General features: G+C 37.5%; 1 pseudogene; it reads right to left on the bottom strand.

The window, feature by feature from the left end:
• LOC112398159 (UDP-GalNAc:beta-1,3-N-acetylgalactosaminyltransferase 1-like) overlaps positions 1 to 10,597 on the bottom strand; it is a 29,444-nt pseudogene extending 18,847 nt beyond the window's left edge.
• Between the last annotated feature and the right edge of the window lie 4,684 nt (positions 10,598 to 15,281).

The following is a 15,281-nucleotide window of genomic DNA, read 5'->3' as shown; positions in this document are numbered from 1 at the left end:
AGTCTGAGAGTTAAAAACTTTGGGCAGACCCTATCACATTGAGATCCCCACGCGTTTTGTAAGTTTTACCCCCAGGAGCTCAACCAGATTCTCACTGTAAATACTAGAGAAAAATCCCCTCTTGCTTCCAGCAGGGGGAGGAGAAAAGAAAGAAACTGGAAATGAACCACAGTACTCTGGGTTGTTTTTTTTTAATGGATAAAACAAACCTTATTTTATTTATTTTTAAAAAATTTATTGTAGGGCTTCCCTGGTGGTGCAGTGGTTGAGAGTCCGCCTGCCGATGCAGGGGACACAGGTTCATGTCCCGGTCCAGGAGGATCCCACATGCCGCGGAGCGGCTGGGCCCGTGAGCCATGGCCACTGAGCCTGCGCGTCCGGAGCCTGTGCTCTGCAATGGGAGAGGCCACGACAGTGAGAGGCCACAAAAAATAAATAAATAATTATTGTGTAGTTGATTTACAATGTTTTGTTAATTTCTGCCATACAGCAGAGTGATTCAGTTGTATATATAGATACATTATGCATGTATATACATATACACATTATATATATATGTGTGTATATATGTGTATACATTCTTTTTCACATTCTTTTCCATTATGGTTTATCAGAGGATATTAAATATAGTTCCCTGTGCTATACAGTAGGAACTTGTTGTTTATCCATTCTATGTATAATAACTTGCATCTACTAATTCCCAACTCACAATCCATCCCTCCCCACCCCTCTCTGCCTTGGCAACCACAAGTCTGTTCTCTATGTCTGTGAGTCTGTTTCTTTTTCTTTTTTTTTTTTTTGCGGTATGTGGGCCTCTCACTGCTGTGGCCTCTCCCGCTGCGGAGCACAGGCTCCAGACGCGCAGACTCAATGGCCATGACTCACAGGCCCAGCCGCTCCGCGGCATGTGGGATCTTCCCAGACTGGGGCACGAACCCGTGTCCCCTGCATCGGCAGGCGGACTCTCAACCACTGCGCCACCAGGGAAGCCCTGTTTCTGTTTTGTAAATAAGTTCATTTGTGTCGTATTTTAGATTCCACATATAATTGATATCATATAGTATTTGTCTTTCTCTTTCTGACTTACTTCATTTAGTATGATAATCTCTAGGTCCATCCATATTGCTGTAAATGGCATTATTTCATTCTTTTTTATGGCTGAGTAGTATTTCTTTGTATATATCTGCCACATCTTCTTTATCCATTCATCTGTCAATGGACACTTAAGTTGTTTCCATGTCTTGGCGATTGTAAATGGTGCTGCAATGAACTGTGCTTAACAAGTCCTGTCCTTAGGAGAAAGTACTTAACCAGCAGTTAATCTGCTGAGGTATTACCAGACCATAATGGACCTAGGGGAGGAAACTAATCAACTCCAGTCAGTTCTACACTTACACATGGGAGAAGGGAAACACTGAACTCCAGCTCATTCTAGCCATCCTGTCTGACTTAAGGGGAGAGAAAAAACTGAGAAATACTTGTGAGGTTCACAGTCTAGAGGCGTAGGCTCAGGTAAGACTGAGACTTAATCATAGGACTACAGAATTATTCCCCTGAAAACCCACATTATCACCACATTACTAGAGAACTCTTTACAGCAGTGCTTTTACCCAGTACGTCATGTCTGGCTATCAAGAAAAAATTACAAGGCATACTAAAAAGCAAAAAACAAAATTTGAAGAGAAAGTGCAAGTGGCAGAACCAGACATGACAAGGATGTTAGAATTAACAGAAAAGGAATTTAAAATAACTATAGTTAATATGCTAAGGGCTCTAATGTAGACAGCATACAAGAACAGATAAACAAGGGAAACAGAGAGATGGAAATCCTAACAAAGAACTAAAAAGAAACAAAATGAGGAATACATTAGATGGGCTTATTAGTAAACTGGACACAGCTGAGGAAAGAATCTCTAAGGATATCTCAACAAAAACCTCCAAAATTGTAAATAAAAGATAGTAAAAACTTTAAAATAAAACAGAACAGACTATCCAAGGACTGTGGGACAACTACATAAGGAAACAGAAGAAATATCTGGAACAATAATGAGTGAATTTTCCCAAATTTTCAAACTGGTCAGACACAAAACCACAGATCCAGGAAGCTCAGGGAACATCAAGCAGGATAAATGAAAAGAAAATATATCTGCACCTAGGCATGTCATTTTCAAATTACAGGAAATCAAAGATAAAGAAAAAGTTTAAAAGCAGCCAGAGGAGAAAAAATGTAAGAAAAGAATTATGTTCAACTTCTCCTCAGAAAACATGCAAGCAAGAATAGAGTAGAGTGAAATATTTAAAGGGTTGAGGGAAAAAAACACCAACCTGGAATTCTGTACCCTATAAAATTATCCTTCAAAAGTGAAAGACTTCCTCAGACAAACAAAAAATGAGGGACTCTATTGCCAGTAGACCTGCCTTGCAAGAAATGTTAAAAGAAGTTCTTTAGAAGAAAGGAAAATAATATAGGTAAGAAATTCAGATCTACATAAAGAAAGGAAGGGCATTGAAAAAGGAATAAGTGAAAGTAAAATAAGAACTTTTATTTTTCTTATTCTTGGTTCTTAATAGATAACATTTTTTCAAAATAATAATAGCAACAATGTATTCAATTATATATATATTTGTAAATGCTTATGTGTAAGTGAAATGAATGACAACAATGATACAAGGGATGAGGAAGAAGGAATTAGGGTGACTTTCTTATTATAAGGTACTCACTACCAGTGAAGTGGCATAGTTTATTTAAAAGAGAACTTGGATTATTTGTAACTAAATATTGCAAACTCTAGGGCAAGAACTAAAATAGGGGGAAAAAAATGAAGCATAACAGATATGCTAAAAAAGGAGAGAAAATGGGGTCATATAAAATGCTTGATTAAAGCCAAAGGCAGAAAAATAATGAAAGACAAAAAGAGGAACAAAGAACAAGAGCAACAACTAGAAAAAAGGAACAAATATGGTAGTCATTAGTGCAAGTATATCAATAATCACTTTGAACACAGATGGTATAAAAGCACCAATTAAAAGACAGAGATTGTCAGGAATTCTCTGGCGGTCCAGTGGTTAGGACTCGGGGCTTTCACTGAGGGGGCCCACGTTTGATCCCTGGTCAGGGAACTAAGATCCCGCAAGCCACATGGCACAACCAAAAAATAAATAATAAATAAAATAAAAGACAGAGATTGTCAAAGTGGATCAAAAAACAGGACCCAAATATATGTCATCTACAAGAAACCCACATTGTATGTATTGGATACATATAGCTTAAAATTAAATGGATGGAGAAATATCTACCATGCTAACACTAATCAAAGGAAGCAGGAGTAGTGTATCAATTTCTGACAGAGCAAATTTCAAAGCAAGGAAAGTTATGAGGGATAAAGAAGGGCATTACATAAAGATAAAGGGTCAATTCTCCAAGAAGACATAACAATGTGTATGCACCTAATAGCAGAGCATCTAATTATGTGAGGCAAAAATTGATAGAATTGCAAGGAGAATAAATGAACCACCAACATAGTTGGAGACTTCAACACCCTTCTATCACAGATGGAAAGATTCAGCAGCCAAAAAAAATCAATAAAGACTTAGTTGAACTCAACAGTACCATCAATCAACTGGATATAATTAACCTCTATTGACTGCTTCATCCAACAACAGCAGAATACACATTCTTCTCAAGCTCACATGAAACAATCACCAAGAAATACCACGTGCTGAGTCATAAAACACACATTAACAAATTGAAAAGAATAAAAATCATACAATGTCTGCTCTCAGACAACAATGGAATTAAGCTAGAAATCAATAACAGAAAGGTAACTAGAAAATCCCAAAATATGTGGAGATTAAAAACCACACTTCTAAATAACATGGGTCAAAGAAGAAATCTCAAGAAAAATTTAAAAATACTTTGAACTAAGTTAAAATGAAAACATAACTTACCAAAATTAGTGGGATGCAGTAAAAGCAGTGCTAAAAGGGAAATTTATAGCATTGAATGCATACTTAGAAAAGAAGAGGATGGGAGTGAGGAGAGGAGGATTTGGATGAAGGTGGTCAAACAGTACAAACTTCTAGTTATAAGATAAATAAAGTCTAGCAATGTAATGTACAAAATGATAACTATAGTTAACAATGTTGTATGGTATACTTGAAAGCTGTTAAGACAGTAGATCCTAAGAGTTCTCACCATAAGAAAATTTTTTTTCTTTTTCTTTTGTATCTACATGAAATGATGAATGTTAACTACACTTACTGTGGCAATCATTTCACAATATATATAACTAATACCATTATTCCATACGCCTTAAACTTACACAGTGCTGTATGGAAAGTATATCTCAATAAAACTGGGGGGAAAAAAGAAAAGAAGAAAAATCTAATATCAGCTACCTAAGTTTCAACCTTAGGAAACTAGGAAAAAGAAAACACAGCAAATTCAACCCAAAGTAAGCAGAAAAAAATAATACGTATAGCAGAAATCAATAACACTGAAAACAGGAAATCAGTAGAGAAAATCAACAAAACCAAAAGTTGATTGAAAAGATCAGTTATCTATAAGCCTCTAGCCAGGAAAACTAAGACAAAAAGAGAGCACACACAAATTACTAATATCAGAAATGAAAGAAGGCAATGACTTTTTAGATACAATACCAAAAGCATGATCCATGAGAGAAATTACAGATAAGCTGGACTTCATTAAAATATAAAACTATAATGGAATATTACTCAGCTATGAAAAGGAACGAAACTGAGTTATTTGTAGTGAGGTGGTTGGACCTAGAGACTGTCATACAGAGTGAAGTAAGTCAGAAAGAGAAAAACAAATACCATATGCTAACACATATATATGGAATCTAAAAAAAAAAAAAAAAGGTCAGAAGAACCTAGGGGTAGATGGGAACAAAGATGCAGAACTACTATAGAGTGGACTTGAGGATACAGGGAGGGGGAAGGGTAAGCTGGGACTAAGTGAGAGAGTGGCATGGACATATATACACTACCAAATGTAAAATAGATAGCTAGTGGGAAGCAGCCGCATAGCACAGGGAGATCAGCTCGGTGCTTTGTGACCACCTAGAGGGGTGGGATAGCTAGGGTGGAAGGCAGGGAGACGCAAGAGGGAAGAGATATGGGAACATATGTATATGGTTAACTGATTCACTTTGTTATTAAGCAGAAACTAACACACCATTGTAAAGCAGTTATACTCTAATAAAGATGTTAAAAAAAATAAAATAAGATAAAATAAAACTTCTGCTCTTCAAAAGACAGTGTCAAGAGAATGAGAGGACAAACCACATACAGGGAGCAAATATTTGCAATATACACAACTGATAAAGAAGTGTTAGCCACAATATACAAAGAACTCTTAAAATTTAGCAACAGAAACCCAAACAACTCAATTTTCAAAAAATGGACCGAAGACCTTAACAGACATCTCACAAAAGAAAATATACAGATGGCAAATAAGTATATGAAAAGATGCTCCACATCATATATCATCAGGAAATGCAAATTAAAATAGCAATGGGAGACTACTATACACCTATTAGAATCGTCAAAATCTGGAACACTGACGACTCCAATTGCTGGTGATGATGTGGAATGACTGGAACTCTCATTTCCTCCTGCTGCAAAAACAAAATGTTATAGCCACTTTGGAAGAAAGCTTGGCAGTGTCTTACAAAACTAAACACATTTTATATAATCTAGCAATCATGCTCTTTGACATTGCTGGTGGGAATGAAAAATGCTACAACCACTTTAGAAATATGTTTGGCAATTTTTTATAGTTAAACCTTTACTTAGCATTCAACCCAGGAACTCCACTGCTAGAAATCAAAAGACAAAAAAATGAAAACATACATTCACAAAAAGGCTTGCCGAATGTCCATCAACTAGTGAATGAATATACAATTGTGGTATATCCATACAATGCAATCGTCCCTGTAGATTAAAAAACTGTATTAGTGATATATGTAGTAATATGGATGAATGCCAAAACCATTATGATAAATGAAGAATGCAGACACAAACGACCACATAGTTTATGATACCATTTATATGACGTTCTGTAACAGTCACATTTGTTCCCCAAGCATGTTTCCATGTCTCTACATAAAATACACTTTTCTTCCTCACCTGAAAAATTCTACTCATTATCCATGGTACAAGCCTCCACCAAAATATATCAATCATTGGTTTCTGATGCAACTTTTTGGAAGTTTCAGTTACAGAAATTACTTTTTTAGAGGTATTTTTCCTCTGTTTTCCCTAGAAAATATAAATTCCTCAAGGACAAAGATCCTCTCTCCTTTGTATTCCTAGTGTTTGGCAATGACCAAACACAATGACCAAATATGTGGTAGGATCTCATCTCAATCCATGTTGAACAATGTGTTTAGTTTTCTGTCTTCCAGATTCCCTTTTGGCCAGCATTTCTATAATGAAAAACAATTCAACTACAACTAAGTTGTCTCTATTTTAATTTATTGGTGTTGTCTAATTTTAGAGAATAAGCCAAAGAAACAGAGAATATCTTATTTTTTCATATAAAAATATAGCTTTTAGTACACTTTCTCTTGGTCATTTGATAGAAACTAAGTCCTTTCTTCTTCTTTCTTGTCTCCTTCCTTCTTTCCTTCCTTCCTTCCTTTTTTTTGATTGTCAGTATTTCCTGCTAAGGAAATAAAATGAGGTCATGTTTAAATAAAGACAGGAAAGATAAAGAAATCTATTTAGTGGACACTGAGAAAATTCTGACAGCTACTGTATGATGGAGCTGGTGATAATTATATTTTCACAGACACATTGCACTGATATTTAAGCAAAATACACTGAGAATAAATACTTATAGAAACATGGCAATTCATTTCTACTGTCAAGCAAATTACAAATTCCAAAACTTCTTTAGGAAAATACCACCATGAATTCTCATTCATTTGTTAGGCTTGATTGCTCCTGAGAAAGTAAAGGTTTTGTTTTTTAAGATATAAACATGTGTCTACCTATATAGACATAATTAAGAAAAGTGTGCATACTTAAAACAACATTTATAGGTTAATAAAAGATACTTTTATTTAAGGGCCTTAAGGTAGAAAGACGATGAAATATAGAGCTAGCGACAACATTTAAAATAACCAAGAGGAACAAAAAGAAAATAGAAAACTAAGATCAAACGAATATAAAATGAATTTATAAATACACACACACTTTCAGGGGAAATCTATTTTAAAGAGTAACTTTAATACTGCATAGCACACATTTAACAAAATTAAATTTTCACTATGAGAATAAGCAAGGAAATCTGAAAATAGGGCTCCCCACAAAGTTCCCTTTGCTAACACTAGTCTTCACTCAATCCATGTGTAGATAGTCTTGGACTGTGGTCTCATAGGATGAGTGGTGAGACCACTAAGGGGAGAAGATTGAGAAACACAGCCTAATACTCATGATCCAAGGCAGCCAGCAATCATTCTTCCCAGGGCCTCCGGAATCCACCACCTCCAGCTTTTCAGCTCAAAAACGTTGCCTTCTGTTTGCCTGGGCTTTCCCTGCTCTCAAGGACCTACTGCTTCAGATTATTCCTTTCTTCCTGCCCCCAGACATCTAAAATGTCACTGAACTTTTGCTCTGTGCTCTATAATGGGCTGTTGGAATCTACTTATCTTGCAGCCACCCAAGACAAGCCTCTATGTAAGTTCCCTTGCTTTTTAACCTGCCACCAGCCAAGCTAGAGTGGTCTGCCTCTTTCTTGGGTCTCTCTTGCCCTTTGGTTCAGAGACGGGTTTCAGATTACACCAGAAGCTCCCGAGGAAGCTGCACAGCAACAGGGGGCAATTCAACCCATTTCCTACAACTCAGCTGAAATTTCTGGAATGCCAGTGTGAGCCAACCTTGAAGGGCTGGGAAGGTCAGACATAAAAACTGTGACACTTCACTCAACAGCAGGAATCAGACGTTCCTCTAGGAAGTAGGAAGGGCTGGTCCCCTACTTTATTCATCCAGCTTCTTCAGGGGAGAATTCTAAGAAACAGAAAGAATCAACACATTGGAGCTCGGTAGGAAGACGGGGGAGGGGAAAACAAATGCCAAACACAACAGAGAGGATAAAGTCCCGAGGAGGCAGAAATACTGGCAGAGATGGTCACAGATATCCCTATGCCTCATAGAAAATTCTCTTTCTCCACTTTAACTTCCTGCAAAATAAAATATTTGTAGATGTGAAGAAATTTCAAAGTAGCCTGGAGGGGCCCCGGAGATGTTTGGGTTCTTGAGAGGTTTGAACTGCAAGGGCTTATGGAAAGGATTTCAATGACCTGAGGTCTCTGGGTCTCCTGAGACATTTGGGTGAAAAGGAGGTAGAGGCCTTTCTATGGCAGTGAGCTCCAAGGAACATAGTATATCCCAGAACAGAAGCTGGGGCTAACTGTTCAGGATTGACTCTGGTAAAGGGAGAGGAGTTGTCTGAGTTCCTTTTTCTGCTGCCCCTGCTTATCTAGAGGCAAAATTTCAAGACAAAAGTCCTGTCTATAAATTAAGAAGATGATTTTGGAGTTATAATTTATCATTGCTGCATCTCTTGGGGCCTAACCCAAGGAGAGAGGAACACTGTTTGAGGCAGTAAGGCACTTTAATAGTCTCCATGCAAATCCCGGAGGGGAAGTTTGCAGGGAGAAATAATCTCCACCACAAATAATGAAAATGCACAACTTGAATCCTTTAAAGGCCCAGGAGATACATAAATGAACAAACTTACAATGAATAACATCCCTCCAAAATGCCATGAAATGTGTGTTTAAGTTTCTAGTATAAACAAATTCACCTCAGTACAAAATACAATGCAGAATATTAATTAGTCACCATTAATCTGGTAACTGAATTCTCGGACAAACCAGCTGCCCAAATGTACAGCTCTTTCTGGAATACATGACATTTGGAGTTAGAATCCTCATAAATGAGGGCGGTGTTGAGAAACTGTAAGATGTTCTTCCAAATTTTAAATGAGATAATACAGTGCCTGGCATATAGGAAATGCTAAATAAATGGATTTCATTTTCTATAAATTTCTATTCCCCATCACCCTGGACTTCTCCTTTTTGCACATTCTTCCTTAATGGCCCCAAATTCCTGATAGCATCACAAACCAATGTCAGAAAGTCCCATCACTGGATTATTAGGGACAGTACTCTCTACATGGCTCTTAAGGTTGTGCAGGTGGGATACAGATCAGCTGGGGTTACGTTTGAACAGAAATGGAGATTCAGAGCACAGATTTAACAGCAAGTCAAAGAATGTCTACCAGAGCAGCTCTTAATTACATGATTATTTTATTTTATTTTATTTTACAATGAAATAGCATCTATCCATCCAGGAAAATGTTCTTTTACTTGCTGTTTGAAAGCAATGATTTCCATAGTTGACTTGTGTACATTTATTCCTTCAGTGACTGAATGTCTGTTTAAAGCAGTTCAAGAGCTCAGAAAATTCCCTCTGATGTGACTATAAGGCAGGAACAGTATTTAGGATATTATAAAACTGCCTCTGGTATTCAGGTTTGCAAGCATTTAACAAGCACCCTCTGCAGAGTCAGGTACCACTCGGGGCTGGGAGGATAAAAACAAACAAGACAGGGTAGAGTTTACCTTCAAGGAGCTCAGAGACAAACAAGCAGGTGACTTCAGTACCGTGTGAAATGAAGGGTTATGACAGAGAAGGGGCACCAGATCCAGCTATCCTGGGAGTGAGAGGCTGGAGAGGCGACTGCTTATAAGAGGTGATGTATGAGAAGAGTCTTCGACAGTGAGTGACACAGGCCAAGCAAAAGTTTGGAGCAGAGTAGAGCGTCCCAGGAGGGAGTGGGGCAGAGAGTGGAAATTGACTGGGGTCAGAGGAAGCTACTATTACGTAAAAGAGCTTAAAGCTCAAACTAGAATGGACAGGGAGCTTCAGAGAAGCTTTTTCAGAGGAATGTCATGGTTAAAGTTGCCCTTTATTTTTTTATTTATTATTATTATTATTATTTTTTGCGGTACGCGGGCCTCTCACTGCTGTGGCCTCTCCCGTTGTGCAGCACAGGCTCCGGACACGCAGGCTCAGCGGCCATGGCTCACGGGCCCAGCCACTCCGCGGCATGTGGGATCCTCCCTGACCAGGGCACGAACCCGTGTCCCCTGCATTGGCAGGCGGACTCTCAACCACTGCGCCACCAGGGAAGCCCTAAAGTTGCCTTTTAAATAGTTGACTCTGATAATCCATCTGAACAGGTTTGGGGCTGAATTTAGGAGGCCCAAAGGATAATAATGGCCAAATTTAGGATAGGGGCTGTAGGTTTGAAGGAGAGAAAATAGGTTGAAAACATATAGGAACTAGAAATCATGATACCTGTCATTCATTATATATGGAAGGTAAGGTCGAGAATGAGTCCAGGGTTCTTCACTTGAGCAAATACTGATACCAACATACATGAGAGGGATACAAGAATTCTCTGAACCAATAAGCTGCCACATAATTCAAGGGGCACTACAGCGTATAGATGGAGAGCGTGAGCTTTTGAGCCAGAGTGGCTGGGTTCAAATTCCATCGCCATCGTTTAGAATCTAGGTTAACTTGGAAGAGCACCTCCATTCTTCCATGTAATTTCCTCATCTATGGAAAGGTGATGATAATGGTAGTACCTATATTGTAAGATTGTTATAAGGATTCCATAAGGGAATATATGCAATACGCTTAGAATAGTTTCTGACACAGCAAGCAGTAAACTATATATATATGTATGAAAAACACTCAAGGTGAGAAGATAAGTGGAACAAAACCCAAACTGCAGTGAATACCACCATGAAGTAGATCAAAGGGAGAAGCGTAGCATAAAGAAGTAGAGTTTCAAGGAGGAAGAGGGAGCAAGTTTCAGATGCTGTTGAGAGATCAAGCAAAGTTAATGTAACAAAGGACTTTAAAGGCAGCAGATAGGTACACAGTGAAATATAACTTCTCATCCTCTTCTTCAGATGACGCTCTACTGTGTTTTGAAAGCAAAAACAATGACTACTTCTCTCTTAGATGTTGTCAGTTCCATTTCACCAAACCAATACAAGGCATAAGAGCAAATGTGATTTGGGACAACTGGCTAACTATTTAGGAAAAATAGAAGACAACTAAACTGGATCCCTATACCACCCCTCATATTAAAATAAATCTCAGGTGCATCAGAGATTGATATGTAAAATACGAAATCAAAAAATATAAAAATAAATTCATAAACATTTTGTAATCTAGGGGTGAAAAAGTGTTACCTTTAAACATGATGAAATGTTTAGACGCTATAAAGAAATGATTTACAACTTTTCTATAGAAAAAAATACCATAAAGAAAAAATTTAAAAACACGATGATACGAATATTTGTTGACTTATTTGAGCAATAATATGGCCAAGACTCTAATATTTGAAAAAATATGTCAAAAATGGAACAAATTTATAAGAAAAGACCACAGGAGAAAAGACCCAGGAGAAAAACTGGCAAAGAACATGTGTAACTCACAAGAAATGGAAAACAAATGAATAATAAATCATTGAAAATATTCTCAATGTAAATGTGAATTAAATCTATAAAGTAATTCTATTTATCACCATCCATGTAGGCAAAGGTTGATAAGATAAATATCTTCTAATGTCGATGCTGTTAGAAAAAATAGTCACTAATTTTACTAGTATTTGGAGTATAGATTATTAAAACATCTTGGGCATCATTTAGCAATAACTATTAAATTTTAAGTGCAAACATCAATCCATCCACCCTACAAAAGACCTGGCCAGTACTCTTTAGAACTATCAAGGTGATGGGAAACAAGTGAGAAATAGTCACAGACCAGAAGAAAGAAGAAACACAATGACTAAATGCAATTGGTATCCTAAATTAAATTCTGGGACAACAAAATTCAATGGGAAACATCCCACTGAAATCTGGAATTTAGTGAATAGCAATGTACAAATATTGGTTTCTTACTTTTGACAACTAATATGGTTTATTGTATTACCATGCTAATATAAGATGTTAATTTTAGAGTAAACTGAGTGAGGGGTATATATTATCTTGCAACTTTTCTGTAAATCTAAAATAACTCCAAAATTAAAAGTTTATTTAAAATTTTGATTAACCAGCAATTTCATTTCTAAGAAATGTACCCTATAGAAACACTGCAGCAGGACTTCCCTGGTGGCTCAGTGGTTAAGAATCCACCTGCCGGGCTTCCCTGGTGGCGCAGTGGTTGAGAGTCCGCCTGCCGATGCAGGGGACACGGGTTCGTGCCCTGGTCCGGGAGGATCCCACATGCCGCGGAGCGGCTGGGCCCGTGAGCCATGGCCACTGAGCCTGCGCGTCCGGAGCCTGCGCTCCACAACGGGAGAGGCCACAACAGTGAGAGGCCCGCATACCACACACACAGAAAAAAAGAATCCACCTGCTAATTCAGGGGACACAGGTTCGAGCCCTGGTCCAGGAAGATCCCACATGCCTAAGCCCGTGCACCACAACTACTGAGCCTGCGCTCTAGAGCCCACGAGCCACAACTACTAAGCCCACACAACACAACTACTGAAGCCCACGCGACCGGAGCCCATGCTCCACAACAAAGACAAGCCACCACAATGAGAAACCCGTGCACCGCGACGAAGTGTAGCCCCTGCTCACCGCAACTAGAGGAAGCCCGTGCACAGTAACGAAGACCCAACACAGCCATAAATAAATAAATAAATTTATTAAAAAGAAATCTTTGCCATAAATGTCCTGAAGAACATTTAAGAAAAAAAAATACTACAACCAGCATAAAAAAATAAGTATATAAGGATATTCAGTACACATTAATTGTAACTGGAAAAAGAAATGTAGAAAAGAAGATTAAATAATTGAGCTGTAACTATAAAGTGGAATGTTATACATCTATTAGAAAGGTTGTGTTCTAGACTTAAAACTACTGGAAAGAAAGTTATCTACGGTATATTGTTAAAAGAAGTAAAAGCAAGTTGCTGTATACAGATGCAGATAGAGAGATAGAAATAGATATTTAGAGTTAAAAATACACACACACACACACAGAAGGAATCTGGAAAAAACATGTAATCCGTTTTTGAGAGATAGGAAAGTGGAGGACTTTGACTCAGTTTTTCAAATTTTTCCCCTTGAACATTATTAATTTAGTTAGTACAATTGACATGTTTCTTTTCAAATGTTGTAATGGAAAATATAGTGGACAATTAAGAATTAGAAAATTTAGGAAATATCCAGTTTTGCATTGCCATTATATGATCTCGGGCACGTGGCTTAGTTTACCTGGGCCCACCTTTCCCCAGATAACAGGAAGAAGTGAGATTTGATCACCTCTTGATATTCTTCCCAGACCTAAACTTCTATTAGTTTATTGTCTTGAAGGTTGGGTGATCCTGCCACTCTATGTGTAGAAATTGGTTTACTTAGTTTTACGATGTCTCTGTTAAGAGTTAATAAATGTAGTTATCTTTTAGCTGATGGAGGAAGAGGTATGGAGCAGGTAAAAACGGGATATATTAACTCATTTACTCAAAGAGCTTCATAAAGTAACTTGGGACTCATGTCCAATTCATAATGAACATAACTGGTTTGTGGTTCATTATCTAACGGTAACATTAGGTTACCCGGAATATTCCTCTTTTACAAAATGGTTTTGACCAATTATTGGACACCATCAGCCTGAGAGACTATATATACTTTCAGAGGTTAATGGACATTTCAAAGGCACCATGATTCAAACTTTCTTTAAACTCTTTTATACACTTTAATGAGTTGCTCCTAGTCAACCTTGGGCACACACATTACTAAGAAGAATTCAAACACATTCTTTCTATTCCTAACAATTATATATTTTTCTGAAATCTATTCAGTTATTGCAGGCAGTGTAGGTTTATCAATTACCTCTCCAAGCTGTCCATTATCTATTTTGAGAGTATAATTTGTTTCCCGCATAGAGTATGTGTTAACAGCATGGTGAGTTTTACATTTGTAATTAATTTTGAACTGACAAAGAAGGTAGGAAAAATTCTCCCATAAATAAAAGTAATGAATGCAAGTGTTTAAACAAAAGATCCTAGTAACTTCAAGCAACTAAAAAAAAGGAAAAAACTCAATCTTCTCTATCTTTTAAATTAAAAATACCAAGATATTTTGTTCCTTCTTCAAGACACTCCAGAGATTTTGAAATTCTAATACTGAAAAGGATAATAAATGACAGGTATGCACACTGCATTGAATCTGTGAAGAAGAATTTGTTTACTTCTCAATAAAATTAATAATATTAGCTTTCCTGTACATGACCAATTGGCTTGTTCACACAAAGTTTTATCAAAAAATCCTTTTTCTAGACATAAATTCCTACCCATGATGAAACTAAATATTTTGCTACTCTTAACACTTTTAGAATGATAGAGAGCTTGAAATTAAATTACACTAAATGCCTTTATATTTATTCGGCATTAAACCTTATTTTCTTTACTGTCATTCTGCCAGCGTGATATCGTCGGAGTTGAAGAGGGATGCTAATGCTATTTATATTGCATTGCACTGTCCTCTAATTGACCTTGTTTGTGCAATGGAACGGCTGCTTTTCTCAAGCTGCCAGCCCTTTATTGCAGCATTTTGACCATGCACTGGTGGCTCTTTGTGCTAATGCTGAGTTCAAGAATCAATACTGCATTCCCCACAGCCAATAAAGGCAGCTGACAGCATGAATTAACTGAGTGTGGCCAGTTGCATGGAGGGCCATTGTCTTTAAGGAAAATCTGGACGTGATTACCAGCCTCCTTCTCTGAGCGAAGGTTTTAATGCAAAGTGCGAGGTTTCTATAATTTAATTTTGGCCTGCTGCTCTGACACGCTCTGCTTTGCCACCTCTTCATAGAATCCAAGCTATAAATGGCTGCAAACCAAAACACATACAGAGACAAAGGCAAATACTCACAGTCCTATGATAGCAGTGGTTTCACCTGACTTGGCCATTCTCTTTTGATAGTATCCTTATAACAGGTTCTATTTCTTCAACCCAGTCTACCTACCATAGTCATAAGTCAAGCAAAAGTTAAAAAGTAAACTTGTTATAACCTCTATATCTAAATGAAATTTTCATATGTGGCAAGGTTGAAAAATCTGCATGAAGAACCCATTGCTTTCAAATCGACTGTCAAAATGATAGAGAAATTTGTCTCTACGTCCTCATCCCCACCCATGGCAAGATGACTTCCGTCCCCTC

This window comes from Neophocaena asiaeorientalis, unplaced genomic scaffold (genome assembly GCF_003031525.2).
Source record: "Neophocaena asiaeorientalis asiaeorientalis breed wild unplaced genomic scaffold, Neophocaena_asiaeorientalis_V1.1 scaffold226, whole genome shotgun sequence".
NCBI lineage: Eukaryota > Metazoa > Chordata > Mammalia > Artiodactyla > Phocoenidae > Neophocaena > Neophocaena asiaeorientalis.
This window is presented reverse-complemented; position numbering and strand designations above follow the sequence as displayed.